Source organism: Chlamydotis macqueenii, chromosome 3 (assembly GCF_036417535.1).
Source record: "Chlamydotis macqueenii isolate bChlMac1 chromosome 3, bChlMac1.mat, whole genome shotgun sequence".
NCBI classification, from domain to species: Eukaryota; Metazoa; Chordata; class Aves; order Otidiformes; family Otididae; genus Chlamydotis; species Chlamydotis macqueenii.
Window position 1 is genome coordinate 80939296 of NC_141558.1, and position 14543 is coordinate 80953838.

A 14543-nucleotide genomic window follows, 5' to 3' on the forward strand; every position below is an offset into this window, starting at 1 on the left:
TTTTTCAGATCTTCTAGAGTTAGGACATCTCAACTATGCTGTCCTAGCTATGCTGCCAAACCCACCTCTGTGGGCAGAAGGCATACTGGCACAGAAGTAATTTTGTCTTACAATTAATGAGATAGTTTGACCATACTGAAGGAATACCTTTTGTGACCATTGTGGTAATAACAGTATATGCTATACATAAAATCAAAGCCCTTTGTAGTATACGCTACAGGTTTTTTATCAGAAAAACAGTTCAAGGGAGTTATAAAGATGATGTTTGAGAGTCATCATGAAATGGCAAGGTCTTCCAAGCATGTAGTCCCTTAATTCCTTCTCTATAGTGAGAAAAATACATCTCAGCATTGAAGAACTATTTATTTTCATGTCCACCTGTTCAGTCAGGTACAGCTTTCCCAAACTTCCAGTTGTCCCACTAGATTTACGTTTCTGCAGTGTCCAGTGCCCCAAAACACTTGAAATCTGGGCAAAAAAAAAAATGGTTTAGCTGTTCTCAACGGAGGACTGCTATGGGGAAAAAAAATAATCTTCTTTTAAGGTTCTCTTAAGTGGTGTGTCAGATCACCCTACAAGGAGGAGAAAATTAAAGTTTAGCTTAGAAATGGTCTACAATAATGAGAAGTATCTTAGCATTTCCTTCATGGATTGTCTTTTATTTCACTGAGTGAATCTAGCTTACTTATTTCAAATTTTAATGACTGAAATACATCAGGTAGAAGAGCAGCAGCACGCATGCTTATTTGTTTATACACTCTTTCATGAACTTAAGTATATTGAGCCCTTTAGGGGATAGGAAGGGTTTCTTCAGTCCTCAAAAACAGATGTTGAATATCGTAAAATTATGCTACTAATATGACTTGTAGTGACAGAAACATATAGAAACATTACTAGGGTCCCTAATTTTTAAAAATACTTTGGAATAATCTACCCCAAATCAGGAGATGGATTCAGATTGATGCTATGGTCATCACTACTTCTAAGGAGTTCTTTGTAACAGTATTTGTGAAATTATAGACCTATAGCTCTTAAGGCTAGAAAGGACGACATCTATCTCCTGCTCCCTTCACTTTAGTGCAACCATATAATTTCACCCAGCTGCGTCTCCATTGTTTGCTAAAGCATACCATCCACTCTTAGTTGGATGATTTCAGGAAATGGTAAGCTCACTGTTCCTTTTAGTAATTTCTTCCAGTGGCTGATAGCTTCATTGTTAGCAACTGAGGAGTGTAACACTAATCTAGATGGCAACCAAAAAATTCTGGGACTAGCTCTACCTGTTTAAACACTGGTATTTGAGATAATTAATATCCTTCTCTCCAAGTCTGTTCATCATAAAAGCAACAAGGCTTTAAGATTTTTTTTTTTTCAAACAACCACTACTTTTGTGAACTTTTCGCATTTGTTTCTCATCATTTGGGTTTCTAGAAGCTTAGAAAATTTGGAGGCAAATCCGTGTTCTGGTTTCCATCTCCATAGGCCACAATGCTTTCAAACAATGACTGATACTTTCTTCTGCAGCTTTCCGTGATTTCCATGCAGCCTTTTTTTCATGATAGAATGAAAGCCTTCTTCTCACAATGAAATTATTTTCATATGGACTCATTGCTGAAAATTCATGAGAACTCCTGCACATGCGCAAAAAAAAAAAGGAATAAGAAATGTGAATACTCTTTGGGATGCCACAAAACACATTTCCAGATAAAATAATAGTTTGCATTTTTGCAGACCTTTCCATCTTCAAAGCATTGGACATGCATTCATCATCAGAAAATATTAGTGATATTAAATGTCTTAAATGTTATTTTACTAAGGTTGTGCTTTCCTATCACTGTCAGATTCACCTGCGGCAGTTCAAGGGGTGATAAAACTATTATATATGACTGACAGACTTAGCCTCTGTAGCGCACCCAACTCTGACAAGTACATCGCCAGCAGAATTCTTGGAAATCTCACTCCCTGGAACAAGGCTAGGATATGGAAAGAGTGTGTCACACAAAGGCTGACTGCTACCATATATTAAGACCAGGTGGTCTTAATGGGTGGGCTACAACCCTCTTATCTGCCCTGCCTCTGTAAATCTGTACTTTGAAGCTTTACCCTTACAAGTTCTGAGTCCTTTATTAGAAGCTGAGGCTCAGCAGCCCAGAGGATTAGCTTTTATTGTCTCACTCATGGCCAGACCTGTCTGAAGGCCCTTTTTTTCCTGTAAGAGGTACTTACTGATGGCAGAAGTCCTGTGGAGGATAATTCCCAGAATACATCCATACCTGGCAGTGGACCACAGTGCAGAGACTCCTGAGCAAATCTGATAGCTAAGATAGTTCCACAGCATACTGCACTATACAGAGAAGCTGTATATCACTATACAGAGAAGCTGTTCAGGTCCCAGGAGCGACTCAGTCATGTTTTTATAGTGCCCTGCACCCTACCAAGTCAGCCCTAGCTCTAGTTCAGAGTCACGGCTCTACCAGCTCACTGCCCATCTCACTATGACTGCAGCACCTCTGTAACAGTGACATGTGGCTGGGAACTGCCCACTGCAGTGGATTGTTATAGCAGTCAGCACTTCAGAAACGAATGCACAATAATGCTGAAAAGAAAGCAAGAAAGTACTTCAAAGTTTTACATTTATTGTCTGTTACACTGACAGAGAGGGAAGCCTAAGTTTGACTGATTTGATCAAACCAAGCAATTCAAGCATCTTATACCTAATTTTAGGACAAAGAAAATTGCAACAATGCAGAAGCAGCTGATAAATCAAAAGCAGAAAAATAGGAATTAAAGCTCAGTTCAGGCCTTTCATCTTTATTACCCTTTTTTATGTGCATATGGTAGGTGTTCAACACTTTCCAAGTCCGTATGATATTCCCTTGTGCTTCAGGAGCTGTAGGGCTGTAGTTGTCTATAAAAAGGCAACCTAACAGTTTCCTGTGATCGAGAGCTGAATGTGTTATTTGTTACCAGCTGGTTCATGGATAGATTGAGCCCAGGTCTTGGCTTTAAGTGATAAGACCGACTTTAAACCACTCATTCACAGGGTGAATTCATGTATAGAGAGAATTTTGAGCGCAATATTTTATTTCTGACTTATAGCATACAACTCTTTTTTTTTTTTTCCTAAACGAATATTAAAACCAGAACCTATAATATGCCAAATGCAGACTGCATTTTTTGGAAAGCTGATACCAAACATAACAATAAATGAACCCTTCTGAAAGGTTAAAGTTGCTTTCATATAAAACATTTTCTACCAGGAAATGGAAGTGGAATGTTGAACTAAGCATTTAACTTGAAAGAACTGTGCACAGGCTCCAATGCTTGCATTATCCTTTAAAATAAAAAAAAAAAAAGCAAAAGGTTTTTATGAGCATACACAGCTCTAGTTTCATAAAAAGGGTATTATGGTGAGAAGGTAAAATGAATCCCAGTATTCTGGATGCTTCTTTTAACCTTCCAACAGCTCCTTCCCTGTGCATTCACAGGGTGAGGTTTTGCATTATGACTGAATTCATACAATTATTTAGGTTGGAAAAGACCTTTAAGATCATTGAGTTCAACCGTAAACCTAATGCTGCCAAGTCCACCACTAAACCATGCCCCTAAGCGCCACATCTACATGTCTTGAATATCTCCAGGGATGGTGACTCAACCACTTCCCTGGGCAGCCTGTTCCAATGCTTGATAACCCTTACAGTGAAGAAATTTTTTTCTAATATCCAGTCTAAACCTCCCCCAGTGCAGCTTAAGGGCATTTCATCTCATCCTAAACTTTCAGCTCTACTCAGAACAGAGTTCAGCTCTACACAAAGGATGGAAAAGAAAGCTGCTGAGGATAGGATCTGCAAAGACAATTCCCTGACAGAACTGATTGCAGGAAACAACACTGCCAAGAGACCATTGAGCACTAGCTAGGAGAGTGCCCTGCTGGGGTCTCATCTTCTCCATGAACACAAATCTCACTCTTCAGCAGCTATCTGTCTTCACTCTCCTAGGAATACTCATTACAGAGGACCAGCAAGTGGTGTCCTTGATTAAGGGTTAAGACCATTTCTACTTTAGTCCTACCTTTACTGTGCCACCACAAACAAATTGCATCTCACTCTCTGTTACCCCATCTATAAAATGAGGACAGTTACATTCACTTTACTAGGTAAAGTATTTGAACATCCCATGACAGAGGCTTCTATTTAGTGTACTTCTAGTATACATTTTTTTTTCCTTCAACTTTGTAGACGGTTGACGTTGCTCATCTAACAGTCCTGCTCCCTCCACTTCTCCCTGCATCCTTCCTTCCCTGGCACACAGGCCCATTCCTTCCCTTCCACTTTCTCTGATTTTCACGTAGCCTCTCAGTAAACCCAGCTGAAATATTAAACCAAGAGAAAACTACTCATGTTTTTATTTTACTGGGTTAGTTTTCTACCAGCTGGCAAGGTGAACCAGCTCTAGGGGTGTTAAAGAAATCAGAGCTCATGCAGAACAAGCAATGGCTGAGAACAGCACTCATAGATTTTTCTTGGGAGACCTCAAACCCTTAAAATCTTACAAATGCACTTATTTGAGATTGTGGACCTGTTGCACTAGCTTCCGCAAAAAAAAAAAAATAATGAAAGAAAGTAATCGTACCAAACAGACTTACCACTTACAGAAACAACAAAGGTAAATGGCAAATGGATGTCCCCTAGAGTGGTTGCCCATCCTTAGTCCTGCATGAGGGCAGACACCCACGCATTTTTATACCAAGTGATCAAAGGGTGTCTCTTTACTGGATACAATCTTCTGCTTCAAGGCAGGGGAAACACCAAGCACCAACTTTGCATAGTTTCCTTGACTCTTGATTTTGATTCCTTCGAGGGGGAAAGCCATTCAAATGAGCTTGGCACATTGAGCTACTGCTGATTTGTCAGATTCCAGTGTCCTCAAGTGTGACACAGCATTATTATTCAGTGTCCTGTATTTAAAATCAGAAGTGATTTAATCTGGCTCTCTGCCATCCCACTTGCTGACACGTTGACACCATGTAAATAATGCATAGCTATGTGACAATACTACTTTCATGCCACATGCTAAGAGAAAGAGACAACACCTGCTATTATTATTAGCCACATCTTAAATAGTTTGGATATCTGCAAAATGAACATCAAAATTAACTCAGACATGTTGTGGTCTCCAGCTCCAAACTCCTTCATTAGAACCCAAAGGGAACCTGTGCATCAGCTGTGATTAAAAGCGGAGATAGCTGATTTACATCTCACATCCTTTAAAATTCAGTCAAGACTGTTGCTAAATAACCTTGTTAACTGACACAAGAATTTCACCCAGTGAGATTTTTCTCTGTACAGTGCTGACTGAAAAGGCCACTATTTTAGAAGAAAGCTCAAAGAGCAACAAAACCCAATTTCTAAACTGCAAAATTCTAACTACCTAATTAATATCAGACACTGCTTCCTGCTAACATTAGTCAGTCTAATTCTACTCTTCTGATCATGTCAAAATGTAAACCTACCAAAGCCATGAGGGCATGCTTACTAAACCAAAGTGAAATTGTGGTTTTCACTCAGGAACATTGTAAAGAATTGATAGCACATCTGATATGTTACCTACTTCTTACATGACCATCTTTTATCATATAAATGTCATACAACCTCAGTCATATTGAGAGCAGACAGCAATATATACTGCTTTGCACAAGGCATTTAACAAGGTTCACAGTTATTACCTACAGCACTGTTCCCCAACTACTGCTACATGTATCCTCCTTTCCAATCTTGTGGCTGCCAAGCAGAGAAAGTAGCTGACTATATTTTTACTTTTCCACCGTGTACAACAGTAGAAAACTTGCTTGTCTTCTTCATTTCACTGAGCGTATGCTATCAGAGCAGGACCACAGTATGCACTTTTCCTGTGAAGACATGCAGGAGTAACTGTTAAGTCAGGAGAGACAACAAAATACAACAAACAATGAAAAATAAAAATGAAGTCTTTATAGTTTAGAAGTTGGGATGGCTGTGTTGTTGTGGAGAACTCACCTCAGCCCTCATTCTGTGGCCAGCACTAGGGAATTGCACCTATGTAGATATGCAGTTCCCCACTGACTTTAGATTCCAAAAGCCTGAAATAAAAGACTATGTGGCCCCAAACCACTGAACTGTGCAACTAGATCATAATTTCTCAGGGAAAATCAGATACACAGCTCAAAATGCCTTGTCTAAATAAATTCCTTTAGAAACTTTGGAAACCAGCAAACATAAAAAAAAACAGGGAGGGTTTGGTTTTGTTGTGGTTTGTTTTTTTTTTTTTCCAGCTCCTATGAGACAATCAGAGCACACAGGAAAAAAAAAAAAAATTGGTTTACTTCTGCTCAAGGATGAACATCATATTCTGTACTTGTCCACACTGTTCAAAAGGATCAGCACTTTGAGTGTCCCAGACTGAGACCATTTCTTTCTGTTTTCTCCATTAAGACAACCAGGAATCTTGTGGTCTCTTTTCAAAGGAATGTCTTTGTCCAGAATTTTGCCTCAGAGATTTATTTGTACTATGTTATTTAGAATAGAAAAGAACACTGGAATGACTTCCTAATTTCTTTAGCAAATCTGTTCTTAATCTACTTTAATCCAAGTGTTTTTATAGAGAGTTTCTTACATGATGTTCTACTCTGAAGCTCTGTAATTACAGACACACACTGGTCAAACTTTCTCTTGACTGGAACAGGCTTGTAGTAACTCCAGTATGTTGTAATGAAAAGTTTGAGGAAAAGAGTAGGTTGTTTGAGAAAAATAACTTACTGTTCAAGATGTGATTTCTCTTCTGACAGTTGCTATGGGTAATGTAGATGCCCCTCACACAGAAGTGAGAAAGCCTGTCTTGTGGAGGTTTTCTGCAGTTTTTGTTTTGCCTGGGGTTTAGATTTCACAAGGCTAACTAGATTGCCCTTGTCTAGGAAACTCTGGAGGTAAAGCCAGATGGTGTCTGTGTGCAAGCCTGAGAGTGAAAACTGGAAAAGGATAGTGGCTGAAAACCAGGGAATAAAACCCACTGAACTAGACAAGTGGGTAAATACAAAAAGTTAACAAGAAGTGGGCTCACCACAGGCAAAACATGAATATTTTGAGAAGAATGTCAAATGTATTTGGACATTTTTCTGAAGTTCATTCAAAGCTTCTTTCAGCAAGATTTTCTTTCTCCCTCAATGGAAGTCTTGTGAGAATACTATCAGCTTCAGAAAATTCTTCTAAATTCTTGTTGCTAGATACATACCTGTATATGCAAGAAAAAAATAATTATTCCAAACAAGTCCAGTGCTAGACAAATACCAAGTAAAAATAGCACAACTTGCACATTCTTCCTAAGAGCTAGCTCAGCAGTCAGCAGCACTGCCTGAACGGTCAACTATAAAAGCTGCCGTTATGTGGTAACCTGATTTGATTATTTCCTCTACCAAAATGTCCTATTTAAGCAACCTAAAATGTACAGGTAAGTCTCCTATTTTGTGCAGCTGAAAGTGTGTCAACACTGAAAGAGCAAAATCTGGGTAAATGCAAGTTACAGACAGCAGTAATGAGTCTCTTCAAGAGGAAATGGTGCGCTCTTCCTGTCATCGTGGTTTCTCTCTCGGTGGTGGAGGGGGGAGGAATGAGGAAAATAGAGAGTCTGTCACATTCAAGGCAAGATCTTCTGATGGTGAGGCTTTCTGGCACTTTATCTGATGTCTATATTTACAAACTCGAGCACATGTGGTTTCACAGAGACGTTCAGAAGGGAAGATAGAGGCGATGAGCAGCACATGCACAACCTGTTTCCTGTGGTGGTTGAGAAGAGCATGCTGGTTGCCAGGCCAGCCCGGTGGGGCAGCAGCAAGAGATGTGACACCATCAGAGTTGTGGCAAGAAGCTGTGTGTGAAGGCATAGGATGCACATACAAACATAAGCCCCATCGAAGTCCAGTTAGTTTCCTTGCTTATAAGTTGTGCCATTTGCAAACTAGTTTCAAGTGAAACACAACATAGCATTTTTAATACACATAATAATTATTGCCCCATCTATACAGCATTTGAATATTTTCTGTGATAAACAGTGCTAGATTTTTTTAATTTTCTATCGACATTTTCATTTTCACATCTAAAAAGCATGCACCATTTCACCTAGATGTGTAATCTCTGCTTGATTGTTTACAATTCCAGTGTTCTACCCTTTCTTATCTGTTCACTTTGGCTAATGTGGCTTGATGATTTCACTCTGTGTTTTCCCTTTTCAATTGTATATATCAGATAGCAGATATTCATACTTCCTTTCCATCATGTGACATATTTTCATAAGGCAGAGCAACAACGTGGCAGACTTAGTTTTGCAGAGAATTAGCCTTGATCTACTTTACAGCATTTCTTAGAAACTAGCACTAATTTTTACACTGTAAATTAGGGAATGAAACGTATGGATGGTACTGTGTTTGCAAATATTAAATTTGATGTGTTACATTTCTGCAGAAAATCAGTACTCACTCAATTCATCTGAGAATTAATTTGTTATTTAAGGCTAATTCTATTTCTGAAACAGGCTCTTTAAAACTGTGTATCTGCTTCATCTCTGTGCTAATCTGCTATCTCTGATATGACTGATGCTTTGGAAGACACTGCTATGAAAGAAGACTATGCTTACAGCAGTGTACTTGAAAGCTAACGAACTGTCATCCATCTTCTCTTTTGCAGTATGTGCTGGTATAAACAACGGGGAAATCAGACGGTTGCGAAGGCTGCATTGAAAAGTGGTGAATCAGAGTTGCATGGAAAATTTGTTGAGGGTGCTAGGCTGTAATTGTAAAGGTGTTCAGGGTTCCAGATAAACGTATACTTAGCTTTCTGTAAAGAGCTTAAGTACCTTAACTCCCCCTACTTCAGGTCAAGGTAAGTGCTTTCAAACTCCTAAAAACTGCAATAAGCAACACTACTTGAATGTTAAAGCCCTAGATACCCTTAAAAATCTGAACCCCAGTTCTTGATGACCTGTCGTCTTAGCCTGACAGCTCAATTCAGTCTTGAACACTGTACTGTATGAGTGTTACCTACCTACCCACTAGAACTAGGTCATTATCATCCATCTGAACAGTAACTCAGAAGTAATGAATGAGAAATATCCCGCTTGGTCTGTGCTTGAAGTTGTGAGATAGAGGTAAGAAGCTCACCATACCATTAAAACCATGCTAACCCTCCAGTCTTACCATCCTTCATACCTCTAATTAAGCATGCAAAAACCAAATATCTTCCTGAGGGTCCTTCTTCTGGCTGAGTGATCTGACAATGTCCAGAAAATTGCTATGAAAGATGTCATGAAACAATTTTTCATTCTAAGAGCTATTTTTTTTTATTCTAAATAGATTTTTTTTTTCTATTTCAAGAAATGTAACAATATTCTAAGCAAAGCCTACATGCTCCAGTTACAATAAATAAAATTGTTAAAAAGTTCCTAGCAATTAATTTTTTTTTAAAGATAGAAGAATTTGTGCTTTTAAGATTATATCAGTGAAAGATCTAGCAAGCCAAAGTGCTTTTTTTTTTTTTTTTCCCATTACAACCAAATCATACACTATTTGTGGTAGAAATCTGGCAGGGAACTCTGATGGATTATGCCTACATTGTGGCTGGGCTGATTTCTTTATCCTTTTTTGATAGCTGAGCCCTGAATATCTTCAGTGGTGCTGATTCCAAAGCTTCATTTGATAGCTGGTTTCTTTGACTATAAATCCTTATGTTTGTAAACTTTCCCTGATATATAACCCTAATTTTCCCCTCACAATGCTTAGAACCATTTTTTAATTATTATTTCTTTATTGTTAACTAGTAAGAATAATCAAATATCATCTCTTTTTAATTTCCTTTCTATTGTGGACAATAAGAGGTCACTTTAAACTTCCTGGAATTAACGTGATTAATTCTTTCAACTTAACATCATACTATAGATCTTATTTTGCAAGCCTACCATCACTTTTCTTACACAGCCCAGGATTTAGCCAACATCTTTTAACAAGATATCTAAAACCAGTTACAGTACTTCAGCACATGACCATAAATGACCATAAACAAGACTAAAGTTTTCCCTTCTCATGATGTATATTTCCATGGATTCTGTTGTATAAGTGGTTACACTAGCTGATTATGTGGACCTTTCATCAGGCTAGAAAACACAAGAGTTTGTAGAGCTGAAGAATATCAGTGCTGCAAAAAGAATGACACTGATCCTTGAGACAACAGTTGGACTAACTCTAATCAGCAAAGAAATTAAATAGTAGATCAGTATCAGTGTTAATCCCACTGATTTGGGAGGCTGGTGTCTCTATAACCACTACAAGACTGTTAAGCAGGGTCAGGGAAAGAGAGATTTATTTTAGAGGGAGTAAAGACAATGTGAGAAAAGGAGCAGTGGGCTGTGAATTAGCACTTTGAAAAGCTGCTGAAAAGGAGACACTTTTAGGACCTGAAGAAGTGCTTAAAATTGGCTACAGAGTTCTGGGGAGCTGTTTATACATTGAGAAACTATAGAAGATTATATTAGCCATGCAGCACCAAGCTGTGTCACTCAACAACAGTTCATGGCTGAGGACTCTAGAAGGCAGGAGGCTGAACTGCATCCTGAATGCAGAGAAAGATGAAGCAAGCTAAGTCTTATCTTTCTTCCAAACAATTCCTACCTGCTAGAAGTTTCTTCCTCAGTATGTGCAGAGTTTTGTGCATTCCCTCACAAGGTGCCCAGGTACAGTCCTCAGCGCAGTGCAGTAGATCTTTTCTGAATAAATTCCATTAGGTGCTTTAGAACACAGATGCTCTTTGGTGGACCTAGCCCTGGCTTGGATTTTCACAAAATCATCATTAAATCAAAAGCAGCAAGTATCTGGTAATTTCTGGCAATTCTACTAAACACCTGTTTGCTCCAAGTGTCTTTGAAAACTGACTGCAAGTGCCCCAACTGGTCACTGCAGCTTCATGGATCAGACAACAGGATGTATGAACGCACACGGAAAGATGGATCACAATGGTATGACTCTGGGAGTCTTTTCTATCAACAGAATGAGCACTTGCTTCAGACTGTGTTTGCTCAAGCTTCTGGGCATGTCTCATTCCCATCAAACATGCTCATGTGACTAACGGGAGTTGTAACAGAGTGTCTCCCATGCAGTTATTAATCTAATTTGCCAAGGCATTCTCACACTACTAACCTGGCACACATCTTTCTAGTTACCATGTAATCATTTACATGTTGTTAGTAGTTGCACAGTACCTAACGTGCCAAGAACATTCAAATATTTCTGACCATTTCACTAGTTCAGTTCCAACCATGAAAAGTAACTCAGCCAATTCTAATTATAAAAAAAAAAAAAACTGCTTCATCTGGGCATTCATCGCTTGCAGTGACAATTAAATAAGTTGTTTTAGAGTAGGCGTGTTACGGCCACTGAGTAGAAAACTCACAATAGCCTCCAAGCTGACCTTGTTTGCCAGATAGCTTTTGGCCACTACACCATTTCCTCTGAGCTGAGTACCCTTTAACCCCTGCGTGTGCATCTGGATCAGTGTGTTCAAGGAATGCTCATTTCTGCATCTCACTGACCCCTATCATCAAGATGAGGATTACCAAGTTCTTCTTTTCACTATAGAACTGTCGCTTTCAGGACATGGAAGATGTGGTTCCTTTTAAAAATAAAGGAAGTCTGAGTAATTCTGTAAAGCCACAAAGATCGAACTCTGCATACATATTTATTCCCACACCTTACATCATTTCAATTTTTAAAGTTCTGATGTCTAAAATAATCTTATTAAAATCACAGAGCTTTTAAACAACCAAGTCCATCTAGGGGAATTGTTTTCCTGACACTGAGGACAAAATTCCCTAAATCGGAATACTACACTTGAAAGTTTTCTTGAGACTGTAAGAATTTGTTGTGTCTCCATCTGTCTACTCAATAATTTGCTGCTAAGCATTACTACTGTGTACAAACCATTTGGTAGCACTGCTTCCAGATTGAAGAGCCACTAGATTCAATCAGACATTGAGAAAAGTTCTGCCTTGCTGGAATTCCTACTTTTGCATTTAGATTTGCATCTTCCGCTGGCTTGCTGTAGGATGCCACATATCTAGTTTGCTATCTGGAACCTGTAACTGCAGTCTTTGACAGAAGCAGACAGACAGGCCTGCTCTCTGGTGGAACTGTTCCCACTAACGTGCAGTCTAGAGGGATGCCACTTTGAAATCACTGTTGCAGAACATGTTTGCATGGCCATTAGGGCAGCTAGCAGGGCAGCAGATCTCATGCTCTTGAGCTACTGCTGATGAACGTTATCATCCGGTCCTATCTGTTTCAGACACTACCAAAGCATTGAAGCAGCATTGAAGCATGGGCCCTAGCAAGCTCACTGGAGTTCAACAAAAAACAAACAAACAAACAAAAAAAAAAAAAAAAAAAACAAAAAAACCCACAAACGTTGAGCACAGTGACCTTGAGGAAGGCACTGGCGAAGAAACTATCTGCATAGCTGTAGCAAACTGTCTCATATGTGGCCATACAAGCTACCCACTCAAGCCTTCCAAAGCATTAAGGTACCTACTACACACCTTACAAAGCCAACAGATGTATGGGAGATTCAGGATCAATTAGCAGGAGGAGATAATCAGATCACCACTGGTCCATAGACACATATGTAGATACTGAACCTGCTAAGTCCTGGGACAACCTGGCAGTATCAATTTCAGCAGCAGACAAGGGTGCTAGTACACCATGCTGTTCCTTGCTTAGTAACCAGGACACCTTGCTGGGAAGCTTAGTGTTCTCGAACTGGGCTAGCCAATCCTCTTCTCCTAATGAGTCACTTATAGCCTATGGTCTGGTATCTGAACAGCACTTGCTCCTACTTCTCTATCACATTTAAAGGCAGCGAGGGTTTTAAGGCCAGAATCCCTTATTAAACAAAGGGAATATTGTTGTGGGGTTTTTTTGTTGTTGTTGAACTCCAGTGAGCTTGCTCGGGCCCATGCTTCAATGCTTTTTGAGGTTCAGGGACAATGGACCTTGCCACCTCCAGATCAAACCAGTTAAATACAGTAACATTTCACAGAATCATATAATGGCTTGTGTTGGAAGGAACCTTAAAGATCATCTAGTTCCAACTCCCCTGCCCTAGGCAGGGACACCTTCCACCAGACCAGGTTGCTCAAAGCCCCATTAAACCTGGCCTTCAACACTTCCAGGGATGGGGCATCCACAGCCTCTATTGGGCAACCTGTTCCAGTGCCTCACCACCCTCACAGTAAAGAATGTCTTCCTTCTATCTAATCTAAATCTACCCTCCATCAGTTTAAAGCCATTACTCCTTGTTCTATCACTACATGCTCCTGTCAAAAGTCCCTCTCCAGCTTTCCTGTAGGCCCCTTTAGGTACTGGAAGGCTGCTATAAGGTCTCCCCAGAACCTTCTCTTCTCCAGGCTGAACAGCCCCAACTCTCTCAGCCTGTCCTCACAGGGAAAGGAGCTCCAGCCCTCTGATCATCTCTGTGGCCCTCCTCTGGACTTGTTCCAACAGGTCCATGTCCTTCTTGTCTTGGGGGCTCCAGAGCCGAATGCAGTACTCTAGGTGGGGTCTCACCAGGGCAGAGTAGAAGAATCACCTCCCTTGACCTGCTGGCCACACTCCTCTTGATGCAGCCCAGGATGCGGTTGGCTTTCTGGGCTGCAGGCACACATTGTCAGCTCATATTGAGCTTTCTATCCACTAGTACACCCAAATCCTTTTCCTCAGGGCTGCTCTCAATCCATTCTCCGCCCAGCCTGTATTTGTGCCTGAGACTGCATCAATCCATGTGCAGGACCTTGCACTTGGCCTGGTTGAACTTCATGAGGTTTGCATAGGCCCACCTCTCCAGCCTGTCAAGGTCCCTCTGGATGGCATCCTGTCCCTCAGGTGTGTTGACTGCACCACATAGCTTGGTGTCATCGGTGAATTTGCTGAGGGTGCACTGAATCCCACTCTCCATGTCATTGAGAAAGATGTTAATCTGCACCAGTTCCCATACCAACTCCTGAGGAACACCACTCGGCACTGATCTCCACTTGGACATTGAGCCATTGACCGATTTCAGGCATGAGCTGCTTTTTTGATATGGCTTTGAGGATGATGGAAGGTATGTTTTCAGGTGGATAGAAGGAGAAGAATCGGGTCAACTAAATTACTTGCCTGAATACTTCCTAGTACAGCTCAAAAGAATCAAGTTCTAATCTGAATGAAATGACAGGGAGACTATAAATCTTGTTAATATGAATCCTTAGATAAAGTCACTAATTTAAGTGAAAACAATTGCTGACAACAATACTTCGCATTTACAAAGCTCTTTATAGCTGGGATTTTAACAGAACTTAATCTAAGCCTAAGTCTGACCATTTAAGTGTGAGAAAACTTTCACTGACGACTGCAGAAGCAGACTGAGGCCTCACAGAAACCTTTTTTTAAGGAATCTTTAAACTTTCACCTCACTGTTTTAAAGCATTTTGCAAGC

The 14543-nt window shown here is 40.0% G+C and overlaps 1 long non-coding RNA gene across 7 annotated transcripts in view; it reads right to left on the minus strand.

Moving 5' to 3' along the window:
• Window positions 1-287: 287 nt before the first annotated feature.
• LOC147601326 (uncharacterized) overlaps window positions 288-14543 on the minus strand; it is a 47304-nt gene continuing 33048 nt past the window's right edge. For 2 of the 7 annotated variants that reach the window (XR_015258084.1, XR_015258085.1), the window contains one exon: window positions 6284-7266. This is a non-coding gene — a long non-coding RNA (uncharacterized LOC147601326). Of the gene's footprint in view, window positions 1632-5725; window positions 5909-6035; window positions 7267-14543 lie in introns of those variants that run through there. The other 5 variants (XR_015258091.1, XR_015258088.1, XR_015258090.1 and 2 more) reach the window with 5 other exon arrangements.